At 36.8% G+C, this 12,657-nt stretch overlaps 1 protein-coding gene across 10 annotated transcripts in view; it reads right to left on the reverse strand.

Annotated features, from left to right (window-relative positions):
• Positions 1 to 12,657, reverse strand: part of LOC110597892 (uncharacterized) — a 179,430-nt gene that overhangs the window by 145,550 nt on the left and 21,223 nt on the right. For 2 of the 10 annotated variants that reach the window (XM_078017077.1, XM_078017070.1), the window contains 2 exons: positions 12,398 to 12,481; positions 9,321 to 10,203 (listed from right to left, as the gene is read on the reverse strand). The exons of 6 other annotated variants lie outside the window; for them this stretch is intronic. The gene's annotated coding sequence lies outside the window, so the exon portion shown is untranslated. Of the gene's footprint in view, positions 1 to 9,320; positions 10,204 to 12,397; positions 12,532 to 12,657 lie in introns of those variants that run through there. 2 more of the 10 variants (XM_078017076.1, XM_078017072.1) reach the window with 2 other exon arrangements.

Consider the following 12,657-nt stretch of genomic DNA (forward strand, 5'->3'; position numbering starts at 1 on the left):
AGAAATAATATTGTCAAAATGACCATACAACTGAAAGCATTATACAAATTTAATGCAATTCCAATCAAATTCTCAATTACATTCCTCATAAAAATAGAAAAAGTAGCCATGAAATTCATCTGGAAAAATAAGCGACCCAGAATAGTTAAAGCAATCATTAGCAAGAAGAGTGAAGTAGGTGACATCACTATACCAGACCTCAAACTAAACTACAGAGAAATAGTAACAAAAACAGCATGGTATTGGCACTAAAAAGACTGGTAGACCAATAGTACAGAATAGAGGACACAGAGACTAACCCACATAATTACAGTTATCTTATATTAGACAAAGTCATAAAAAACATATATTGGAGTAAAGATAGCCCCTTCAACAAATGGTGCTGGGAAAACTGGAAATCCATATACAGCAAAATGAAATTAAACCCCTATCTCTCACCATGTACAGAATTCAACTCAAAGTGGATCAAGGACGTAAGTATTAAATCACAGGCCCTGCATCTAATAGAAGAAAACATTGGCCCAAATCTCCATCATATCAGATTAGGCCCCAACTTTCTTAACAAGACTCCTACAGCACAAGAATTAAAATCAAGAATCATAAACGTGATAGATTCAAACTAAAAAGCTTCTCCTCATCAAAAGAAACAGAGTGGTGAAAGAGAGCCTACAGTTTGGGAGCAAATTTTTACCACTTGCACATCAGATAGAGCATTAATCTCTAGGATATATAAAGAACTCAAAAAGCTAAGCACCAAAAAACAAATAGCCCAATCAATAAATGGGCCAAGGACTTGAACAGACACTTCTCAGATGAGGATATACAATCAATCAACAAATATATGAAAAAACGTTCATCATCTCTAGCAATTAGAGAAATGCAAATCAAAACTACTCTAAGATATCATCTCATTCCAGTCAGAATGGCAGCTATTAAGAATACAAATAATAAAAAGTGTTGGCGAGGATGTGGGACATACATTGCTGGTGGGACTGCAAAATGGTGCAGCCAATATGGAAAGCAGCATGGAGATTCCTTGAAAAACTAGGAATGGAACCAGCTATCCCATTCCTCTGTCTATACTCAAAGAACTTAAAAACATCAAGTGATGCCCACTCCTGGAGCCACACCTTCCTCATCTGAGCAGAGGTAAAGCCTGATGTATTGCAGGGTGCAATAACTGTTCCTTACCCCTTTACTCAGGACTTAAAGGTGTGAACATAGCTTCATTCCAGAGTGGCTCCTGACAAGGAACTTTTTCTTGTGTAGCTTGTTCTAACATTCAGAAATCCAGGGATTTAAAAAAATTGTCACAACCTTGTCTTTAATAACACATTTGTGTTTCTCTATCTTGTTACACACATTTGAGAGGTTGTGTTATACCTCTTGAGAAAATAGAAATCTTACGGCAATTTTTCCAGCTAGAGTTCATTTTACAACATTTCCAAGTTAACCACAGTTTGCTGAGAGAAAAATGATTTTATGCAAAGGAAACAATGGAGTTGAGAACTTAAAGTAATTGGCAAAATGGACTTGTCTTGATGAAGAGAGTCTCATGTTAAGGAGGACAAATAGACTATCACTCTCAATGTTCAGGAGGGATAACTGGCAGAAGTGCAGAAAAGGTGACTACTGTATGGAGTTTTAGTATTATATTACCAGTCTCCATACTTGCTTTGGGTAGTCCTAGAAGCTATGAAATTTACTTTCATCATTTTTGTTTTTGTTTTGTTTTGGTTTTGTTTGTTTTTGTAATCTCTGCCCATGAAGTCTTTACAGACTAAGAAGTAGAACCAATCACCTGGAAATTTAATAATGTTTTTTTTTATTGGTAGATCTTTTAGGTCTATTGTCAAATGGACTGAGTTTGAATTCCAGCATTATCATTTACTAATCCTGTATCTTTACAAGTTAAATAGCATCATCACACTGAAGCTTTCTTTTTTGTAAAATGAAGATAATAATGGCACCTCTTTCATAAGAATAAGTGAGTTGATGCATTCAAAGTGCTAGGAATAATGTTTGGCACATAGTAAGCATTTGATAAATGTTTACTTTAAAAAGTGTTAGTAAATTAAAAATACTATGGAATTAATCTAATTAAGGAGGTAAAAAATCTCTAAACTATAAAAATTATAGACCACTAAAGAAAGAAATTAAGAAGATGAAAATCCCTCCTATGTTCTTGGATAGGCAAAATTAATAATGTCAAAATGGCCACACTACCAAAAACATTAACAGATTCAATGCAACCCCCATAAAAATACCAATGACACTTTTCACAGAACTAGAAAAAAAATAAATACCATTGGTAGAATAAAGGACCCAGAATAGACAAAACATCTTTAGCAAAAAGAATGATGCTGAAGGCATCACAATACCTGATTTCAAATTATTCTTCAGAACTATAGTAACAAAACCAGCATGGTACTAGCATCAAAATAGACATGTTGACCACTGGAATGGAATAGAAGACACAGAGACACCGCACATTCTTACAGCCATCTGATAGGATGCCAAAAATATAAGTTGGAGAAAAGATAAGATAGTCTTTTAAACAAATGGTGGTAGAAAAACTGGATATCCTTTTGTAGAAAAATGAAACTAGATCCTTATCTCTCACCCTGCACAAAAGTCAAGTCAAAGTAGATCAAACTTAGGAATCAGACCAGAAACTCTGCAACTGCTAGAAGAAAACATAGGATCAACTCTATCATGTTTATGCAGGCACCAACTTCCTTCACAGACTCCTGAAGCTCAAGAAATAAAATCAAGAATCAATAAGTGGGATGGCAACAAATTAAAAAGCTTCAACACAGCAAATGAAATGATTAATAAGAGAGTAAAGAGAGAGCCTACAGAATGGGGGAAGATCTTTGCCAGCTACTCCTCTGACAGGATTTATATCCAGAATTCAAAAAGTGTAGCATCAAAAAAGCAAATAACCCAATCAATAAATAGGCAAAAGAACTAAACAGACACTTCTCAAAATAAGAAATATAAATGGCCAATAAATATAGGAAAAAATGTTCTACCTCTCTAGCAATCAGGGGAATGCAAATTAAAATTACATTGAGATTTTGTCTCTCTTCAGTCAGAAAGGCAATTATCAAGAGTACAAATAATAATAAATGCTGGTGAGAATGTGGGGGAAAAAGTACACTCTCATACAGTGTTGGTAGAACTGCAAATTAGCACAACCAGTCTAGAAAACAGTACAGCAATTCTCAAAAAACTACAAATGGACAACCATATGACCCAGCTATCCCACTACTTGATATTTCTCCCAAAGAACTAAAATCAGACTACTATAGTGATACAATCACTTCAAGATTTATAGCAGCACAACTCACAATAGCCAAGTTATGGAGTCATTCCAATAGATGAATGGATTAAGAAAACACGATTATACATACACAATAAATTTTTATTCAGGCATAAAGAAGAATGCAATTATGGCATTTGCTGGCAAATGGGTGGAAATATAGAGAACATCTTGCTGAATGAAATAAACCAGACTTGGAAAATCTGAATGATTTTGGGGGTTGAATGTTTTTTCCCCATATACAGACACTAGAATAAAGCAAGGGTAAAAGAGGGGAGGGGCAATCTGATGTCATAAGGATAGAGAAAAGATCAGTGAAGTAGAAGAAAAAAATTGAAGAGGAGGGAGGAGAAATGGGAAAATGGAGGAAATGCATAATGAATTTGACAACATTATTCCATGCGCATATATAAATATACCAGAGTGAATTCTACTGTTTTGTATATATATAAAGTACCAATTAAGTTAAATAGATAAGTAGAAGGAATACCAGTAGAATAGAGGAAAGGAAATAGGAGGAAGAAGCGGGAGGGAAAGAAGAGGCTCTGGGAACTGAAATGAAGCAAATTAAATGTCATACATGAATGATTATGTCCAAATGAAGCCAACTATTATGTACAACTATAATATACTTAAACACATTAAAAATATATTAGTAAATTCAACAATGGCTTAAGGAAATTAATAGCCAAGTTTCATGCACATAAGAAGTTTGGGGCACATCTAGATTCAGAAGCTACAACAGCCTTGGGATTTGCTCTGTTCCCACCTCTTAGCTCTGCTTTCCATCTTCAGTCTCAGGCATGCTTTTCTCCATTAGGCCCCAGCAGCTCCAGATTCACTTTCTGCAGCATAATATAAATGCAAACAAGCTGTCTTCCACACAAAGAGAGGTCATAGAATTGAGTCATATTCAGCCACAATGGTTCATGTGCCCTTCCTCAAGTCAACCAGTACAGTCAGAGAGAATGGATACAATTCTCTCTGAGTAATAGCCCCGGGCAACATGCTCATCATGGAACTGGAGGTGGAATCAACCCTAGAGAACATGCACAGGAAGGGGAAGTGGGTCAGCCCTTAAAGAACACAGGGATTCTGTGGTCAGAAGGGAATGGATGCTGGCTGGGCAGGTAGAGCCACAATGTCAATCTACCAATGGTATACATTTTTTTCTGGTAGCTTTTGAGTCACTGGACTGAGGGTTAGCCTGCTTCCACTCAGTGATGCTACCCTCATGTCTAAGAATAGAGCTCGGTGCTGGAGCTGCTGCGGGTTGGGTTATCGGGATGTTTTTTTAAAGAATACCGTAGATATTAACCTTGAAAAAGATAGTAGGGGAATAGGATGGGGTAATGAGAGCGGTCAGGTTGCACTGCTGTCCCCAGTGCAATAGGGGACAGTGTAGCCTAAGCTGACAACCACCACCACCACCATGGGGAACTCTGGAGCTACAATGGCCCAAGCTGGGCAAGAGAGTTGGCCCTTACAACATGGTATCCATTCACAGATATGCACCACCTTGGACTGGGAGGAAGATATTGGTTAAGGCAGCTTTCAATGGAAGTAATTCTGAAGAGGCCTACAACAAAGGGCTGCCTGAACTCAGCAGTCCCAACTGGGTGTTGGGGGGTCACAAACCACTTATTCCTATGGGAAACTGAGGCCATACACATCAAAGATCTCCATGGGAAAACACAAGTAAAAGTAGAGTGGCAAAGGTTGGCCTCAGGTTCCCAAAATGCAGAGTGTGCACCACTTTAAATAAAGATTTATTATGTTCCACCTAGTCAGTAAAAGCTTTTAGTTAAAATTACAAAGCTGACTTGAGGAAAGTGTTGTACTTTGCCACAAGTGCCAAAGTTCTGCTAGGGCTCTGCTGGAGGGCAAATGTTGTGGTTGTATCCTGTGGGAATTCTGAGTCAGCTGTGGATGGCAGCTGTCTGCAACCAGGATACCAATTTCAAGGAGATAAAGGTGAGCAGAGAGTATGTACAACCTGGAAGTGTTTATGACTCCCCAGCTTGTAACTAATAGCCAGCCCTAAGGGCTTAAGGGTTCAGTCATGTAGTTCAGGCTGAATTCTCTCTCTCTCTCTCTCTCTCTCTCTCTCTCTCTCTCTCTCTCTCTCTCTCTCTCGATGTGATGTTTAGGCAGAGAATGAACTTGATCTTTTCCACTGCCCAGCTAATGACTGTATCTCACAGACTTTCGGATTTCAACAGAAGAATTGGGAATCCACACAGCATGGAGGTGCAGGTGGGAAAGTTGATCCCTTAAGTCAGTGTTGAAACAGCCACACAAGGTAAAAGCTAAGAATGGCTTCTTCACCTTCCAGGATAGTCATGACTCATGATTCATGCAGGGTGGCAATGAAAGATCATTGAAGCATGAGAAAAAGACAAGAGAAAGAGCTTAGATGACATGAACTTGTAGGAGTAAAATAGTGAACATCACCAGAAATTTAATATATTTGAAGCAGTGGTTGATTAGAACTAGAGGTAGGAAAATATTCATCTGAAGAGCCAGTAAGACTTATATAATGAGCAATTTTAAAGACTTAAGAGTTTATGCATTAATCTCCAACTAATGGTGTGTTTGGAAATGGATTGTACATTAGAGGTGAAAAATGACTCACCAGATGATTCACAGACCTGTGAACCCCAGACTTCACCATTACTTAGAATATATTCTTACTTGGGACAAAGGTTTCCAACCTAAGGGGGTTTTGTTTGTTGATTGGTTGGTTTTTAGTTTGGGTTTTTGAGTGAATCCAGGCCCATGAGCATACTATGCTCTACAACTGAACTACACATATTCACATAGCCCTTAATATTTTTTAACTTTCTCTAAATTAGAAAAAATGCAAGGATATGTATTTTCAGGTTTTTATTTTTTTAAATTATTGTACATGACTTTGCATATAAATTTGCTCAATGTACTGAAAATTGGAATTCAAGGAATGTAAAATTACCAATGTCAATCTTACTATATATGCTGTATAATCAAAATAGTTCTGGAGACACAGAGAAGACTAGATTAAAGGAGTTGGAGTCTCTTAGATAAGAGGAATCTGGATTCATTCCTCAGCTCTGTCACTTGCTGGCTGCATAGCTTTAGGCAAATTTCTAAATCTCTCTGAGCTTGTTGATCACCTGTAAAATGAAGATAATAAGGATCCCTACCAAATAAGGCCACCATGAGTATTCAGAGAGATAATGTCTTCAAAATGCTTAGCAAAGCACCCAGAAAGCATTCTTATCTACTACAACAGTGGTTTCTGTCATGGTTGCTACTGTAGTGCTATTGTCATTGCCATCATTATTATCACTATTATGGAATATCCAAGCCTAAAGAGTAAGACCCCTGCAAGCAAGGGGAACATTCTCACCCATGCTTCAAGAAGTAGCTATTCTCTAACCTTTCAGGAAAATTTTGCCATCTAGGAAACAGGAATTAAAGTTGATTGAGTGAAAGAAAGCAACAGATCTACATTAAAGTTGATGATGGATTCAGAAAACCCAAGAAATACCCCAGTTTCTGTTTAAACATCAATGCCAAGACAGCCTTGTTACCATACATCAAGTGTGTGGAAGCGAAGGAAAATCTCTTGCCTTACCAGTTGTGTGAGAGACAAGGATTCCCTTCTTAACTTGGCTAGACATCACTCCCTGATTTCTGTGAACACAAGGTTTCTCCCTCTTTATGTTCCAGAGTAGTGGGACAGAGATTTGTTTTAATTTTGTATTATAAATTACTCTCCGACTTAGCTCTCTTAATATTTCAAACCTTTTGACTGCAGCACAATCTGGATTGTTGTAAAATGAAATATTAATAACAAGTTGGTATGATTTGAATATGAGGCATCCTTCCAAAACTCATGATTAGATTATGGATGCCATAATTTAAATCAGTGGGTTAGTTCATTTGATGGATTGGTAATTTGAAAGGATTACTGTACTAGGTGGTTACTGTGGGCAGGAACATGGTCAAGGGAGGTGGGTCACTGGTGTCACGCCCTTGAGAATTGTATTTTGTTCCCTGGTTTCTCCCTTGCTCTATTTGCTTCCTGGTGACCATTTACAGAATGGCTTTCCTCTGCCATGCCCTCTGCCATGCCCTCTGCCATGATACTATGCCTTACCTCTGGTCCAGAGCAATGGACTAGACCAACCATGAACTGAAACTTCTGAAGTCGTGAGCCCAAGATAAACTTTTTTCTTCTGTAAGTTGTTCTTGTCAGGTATTTGATCACAGTGCCAAGAAGTTGTGTGTGTGTGTGTGTACTAGGTACTCAGGAAAAAATAATTTTTTTATTTTTTAACTGATTTTTTTAAAAAATAAATGACAGCAGAATGCATTACAATTCTTATTACACATATATAGCACAGTTTTTCATAACTCTGGTTATATATAAAGTATGTTCACACCAATTTGTGTCCTCATATATTGTAATTTTGTGAGTTAGTCTCTGTGTCCTCTATTCTGTACCATTGGTCTACCAGTCTGTTTTGGTGCCAATACCATGCTGTTTTTGTTACTATTGCTCTGTATTATAGTTTAAGGTCTGGTACAGTGATGCCACCTGTTTGACTCTTCTTGCCAATGATTGCTTAAGGTCTGATATAGTTCTGTACTGGGTACTCAGGAAAAATTAATTTTTAAAAAAAAATTTAAAAACTAAACTAGTAAGGAATTATTTGCTATTATTTACATGCCACAAGTGTACAAAAAGAAAGTATTTCAGATGCTATGATTAAAGTAAGTCTGGGAAAAATTGATTTTACTTGGGGACATTATAAAATACTTGGTTCTAAAGGTGAATTTTAAGTCTTGAAAGATGAATAAATGATCACTGGGTGAACATTGGCATGAGTGAGAGTGGCAGAAACACAGTCAATGTGACAGAATCATTGTTATCAGAATCGCAGGTCATTCTTAAATTTGGGAGACAGAAGTTGACAGAAGAAAACAGGTTTATTCAAAGACAGCCCTGAGGAAAGCTAATGGAGATCATTCTGTCTCAAATCTCCATCTTTGGGGAGATTCAGGGGCACGAATAACTTTTATAAGAAGAAAGGGGATATATACGTATGTAGACTTTGCTAAGCAGTGCTAGTCAGAAAGTATGTTACAATCCTCATTTTTTACCCTTTCTGAAATCTGGTGCCAGCCCAGATTCTAGAATCAGTTTCTTGGTTTCCATTCTTAACATGAGGAAGTTCAGTTGCAGAAAACCAATTTAAGAAATGGGAGATTGGAATTTTAATATTAAATGGGTTCTCTTACATCACAAATATGCTGACAACAGCCTACTGTATCTAAATAATTGCAAGCAGCTTGGTCTGGCCAAAGCCTACATAGAGGGAAGAAGCATTAAATGAAGTAGAGCAGTATGTGGCCTAGTCAACACATGAAATTGGTCAGCATAGGTGAAACAAGAAGGGAAATATGATGTTCAGGAAAGAACTTCAAGGGGCAACAACACTGAAGGGCTGAGCAAAACAAAAGATGACCAGGGCAGGAGGGCAGGAAGGGAGAGGATAGCAATCCTAGGAAAGCTGTAGATGGGGCTATGGACAAACCATTCCAAAGAAATAGTAGAATAATCAACAATATTAAATGACACAGAGAAATCAAGAAGATAGGAAGTAAAGAGAACTCAGAAAAGAACTTGGAAAACAGGTCTTTGGTGATATATCAACAGTTTCAGGGACACAATGTGGGTATAAACTTGGCTCAAGTCAAATGGAGACAAAATCATTATAAAACAAAAGCAGAAATTATAATGAGAGTTGGTAAGTGTGGAGGGGTTGTGTATAAACTGCTAGAATTATTAATAGTATGATTTCTGTATCAAAGTTTTTAATATGCTCATATTCCTTGATCATCCAGCTACTCTACTTCTAGAAGACTAAGCCAAGGAAATTGAAAATAATAATAATAATATATGTATATATGCCAAGATTTAGCTATAAACTATTTACGTGAATCTGAGTTTAATGGCATAAAAAATTTTAATTTAATTTAAAAGAAAGAAACAACTTAAATGAACAACAATAAGGTATTGGGTTACCAGTTATGTTCCATCCAGGGCAGATTTACTGTAACCCTAATGAAGGTTAAGCTTTGGGTCCCTCACTTCATGGACTCTTTCATTCAATTCTCTAGGAGAATCCCTTCCAAGTTTTTATAAATAATTTTTATACTTATTTCCTTAATGAGAATCCTCCAAATTGTATTGGTCTCTCCAAACTTGGACTCATCCCTCCCAAGTCTATTAATGTAGTTATAAAATAATAATAAAATAAATGCCATTACCACGGCCTCCTCCCTCCCCCCCCCAAAAAAAATGGGCAAATGATTTGAACAGGCATTTCATCACAGAGATACTGATAGTACAGGAAAACACAAATTACAACCCTTATGTGCTACCACTTTCCGCCTATTAGAATGGATTATTTTTAAAACCAGTAAAGATGCGGAGTAAATGAGGTTCTCCTAACATTACCATGTAAATGTAACATAAATAAAGCTCTCCTATATTACCATGTAATGTAAAATGTAGCATACTTTGGAAAACAATTTGGCAATTTCTTTTATAAAGTTAAACACATATCATAGACCCAGCAACCTCACTGCTAGGAAGTTTTCCAAGAGAAATGAAAATATAGGTCCATATGAAGACTTGTATATGAATATTCATAGTAACTTCATTACTGATCACCAGAAACTGGAAATGTCTATCTTGGAGACTGGATAAATCATATGTGGAATAAGCACTTTATAAAGGTGAGTTTTTACTCAGGAAGTGAGGCAGTTAGATCTTTTGAGTCCAAGAGTTTGAGAATCAGCCTGAGCAACATAGGGAGACTGTGTCTCTAAAAAACAAAACAAAAACAAAAAAGGTGAGTTTTATTGCATATAAATTATACCTCAATAAATCCAATATAAAAATTGAATTTGTAGAAAAATACTGAATAGTGGTTATGTGTTATTAATAAGTGATGAAAGCAGATAATAAAATTATTTGTGTCCATTTTTATATATGAAGGATTTTGTGCACAGATAATACAGAAATACACTCACAAAGGAAAGAACTAAAGAACATACAGCAACATGTTAACTATAATTGCATTTGAGACAGTAGACCATGTGTGAATTTAACTTCATACTTTTGCTCCTATGTATTGTCTAAATATTCTTTAATAATTATGTATTTCATTGGGCATGATAGTGTGCACCTGTGTCCAAGCTACTTGGGAGATGAAGCAGGAGTTCAAGGAATTCAAGAGGAACTTGGGCAACATAACGAGATGGTCTCTAAAATTTAAATAAAAATAAAAAATAATTACATAAATATTTCATGTAATTTTTCTACAGTAGATTTTTCTTGATATTGGAGGAGTTAGGAGGATTTTTTTGTTTGTTTGATTTGTTTTTGGTACTGGGGATTGAATCCAGGTCCTTGAATATTGTAAGCCTGTCCTTGGTCACTGAGTTACACCCCCCCGCCACCCTCCTACAAGTTGAGAGGTTTTAAAGAACATAACAGAAGTGGAAGGGTTAGAGACAGATTCTACTGTGTTCTGAAGGACTTGGCTACTTACGGATAAAATTAATAGAAGGGGACATGGTCAAGGGTAAGAGATTTTGCTTTGTTTTTATTTTAAAATGAGTCTCTTCCATCAGAAAAAAAGTGACACAAGAGGCTTGAGCAATCAAACAGTGTCATAGTACTGCCTGAGAGACATTATCATGGAACAGTGTTGGAACAAATCCCAGTCATGTTCAAAGCTTCTATGACTCATGCCTCTCTGAAAGAAGAGTCCAGGACCTGCCACATTGTTTTGTTCAGTCTTTTTCCTTGGTGTCGCCCACTCACACTCGGGTATTAGTTAGCACAGGGCTTACTCATTCCTGACTGCAGTCTGAACTCTCCTGCTCCATGCCTCTGCCCAGCCCCCTTGATCTGGAATGCTTTCTCCTTTCTCTTTCTTTTCAAATGAGAAGCAAACCTTAATTCCCCTGCACTGTACCACTCTGCCTGTATCTCTTTCACATTCATGTAGCTACATACTCAGTTACTTGTAGTTCTGCTCTCCCTCTGTAATCTTAACTTCTTAGGCATCTTTATATCCTCCACAGTGCCTTATGCCTGTTGAGGTTCACTGAAGATGGCATCAGACTGAGGTTGTGAAACTGTGGTACATCCATAAATGGGAATACTTATGCAGTGATCTGATTGCTAAATTAGCCTCAGAAGCAGACCAATTATAGGAAAGAAACTACAGTAATAGTCCATCACAAAACTTAAGTTTTTGCACCTTAGAGGTAACAAGTGATGAAACACAGAAATGGTCTACCACCAGAGCTCAAGTATACATGTAACCAGATTAAGATTTATTTAAACAATGTTCATAGTCTATTTCTTCTCCTTTAAAAGTGAACAGGTGTTCCAAATATGTATCTTTTCTTAAAAATGTTTACAGGAACAACTACCTGTTTTTATTTTTACTACTAAATATCATGTCAGCATATTCTGTGAAAGACTTAAAAAATAGGAATTAGTGCTGTGAATCATATATTGGCCAACTGAGTTGTGCATTGTTTCTCTTGTTTTTTTTTTATAATTTTAATTTTCTTTTCTTTTCAGTGTTGGGAATTGAACTGAGGGCATCACACATGCTAGACAAGTGCTCTACCACTGAGCTACATCCTCAGCTACAAGTTGTTCATGTTTTAGCTATAAAATGCAATTATGACAAAGTACAAATAGTAGAAACACAAAAACCATATCAATTCTTCTTATTAGCTGAATGACCTGGAAATTACTAAATGTAGGTTATACAGTAAATGTCTTTTAAATTTCTTATAAGTCATTCTTGTTCATGTAGCCAGTCAGCCTTCCCACAACTTTTGGACTTTTTTGGGTCCCATGACTTTTGGGTCCCATGACTAGGTCATTCTGGAAATGTGGAAGTTGCCAAGAATGAGGGTACAGCTATATGAAAATGGGAGATTCTTAGAACAGTAATACAAGGAAGATTCAACCAACTTGGAGTCAAAACTCACAATTCTGTTCATGGGTGAGTGGGATCTGACAAAGTCACAAAGCCTGTATGGTTGCATTCCACAAATGTTGTAAAAGGTCTTCAGCTGTAAGTCAGGAGAGTAACCATCTTTAGAAAAATAGGAGGATCATAAACCTAAAAGTGATGAATAAAGTCAAAACAGTAGTTATAATTATCAAGAGTAAATGAGGGGCTGAGGATATAGCTCCATTGGTATAGTGCTTGCCTTGCATGCATAAGGCCCTGGGTTCAACCCTCAGC

The sequence above is a fragment of the Ictidomys tridecemlineatus genome, chromosome 7, assembly GCF_052094955.1.
Source record: "Ictidomys tridecemlineatus isolate mIctTri1 chromosome 7, mIctTri1.hap1, whole genome shotgun sequence".
NCBI lineage: Eukaryota > Metazoa > Chordata > Mammalia > Rodentia > Sciuridae > Ictidomys > Ictidomys tridecemlineatus.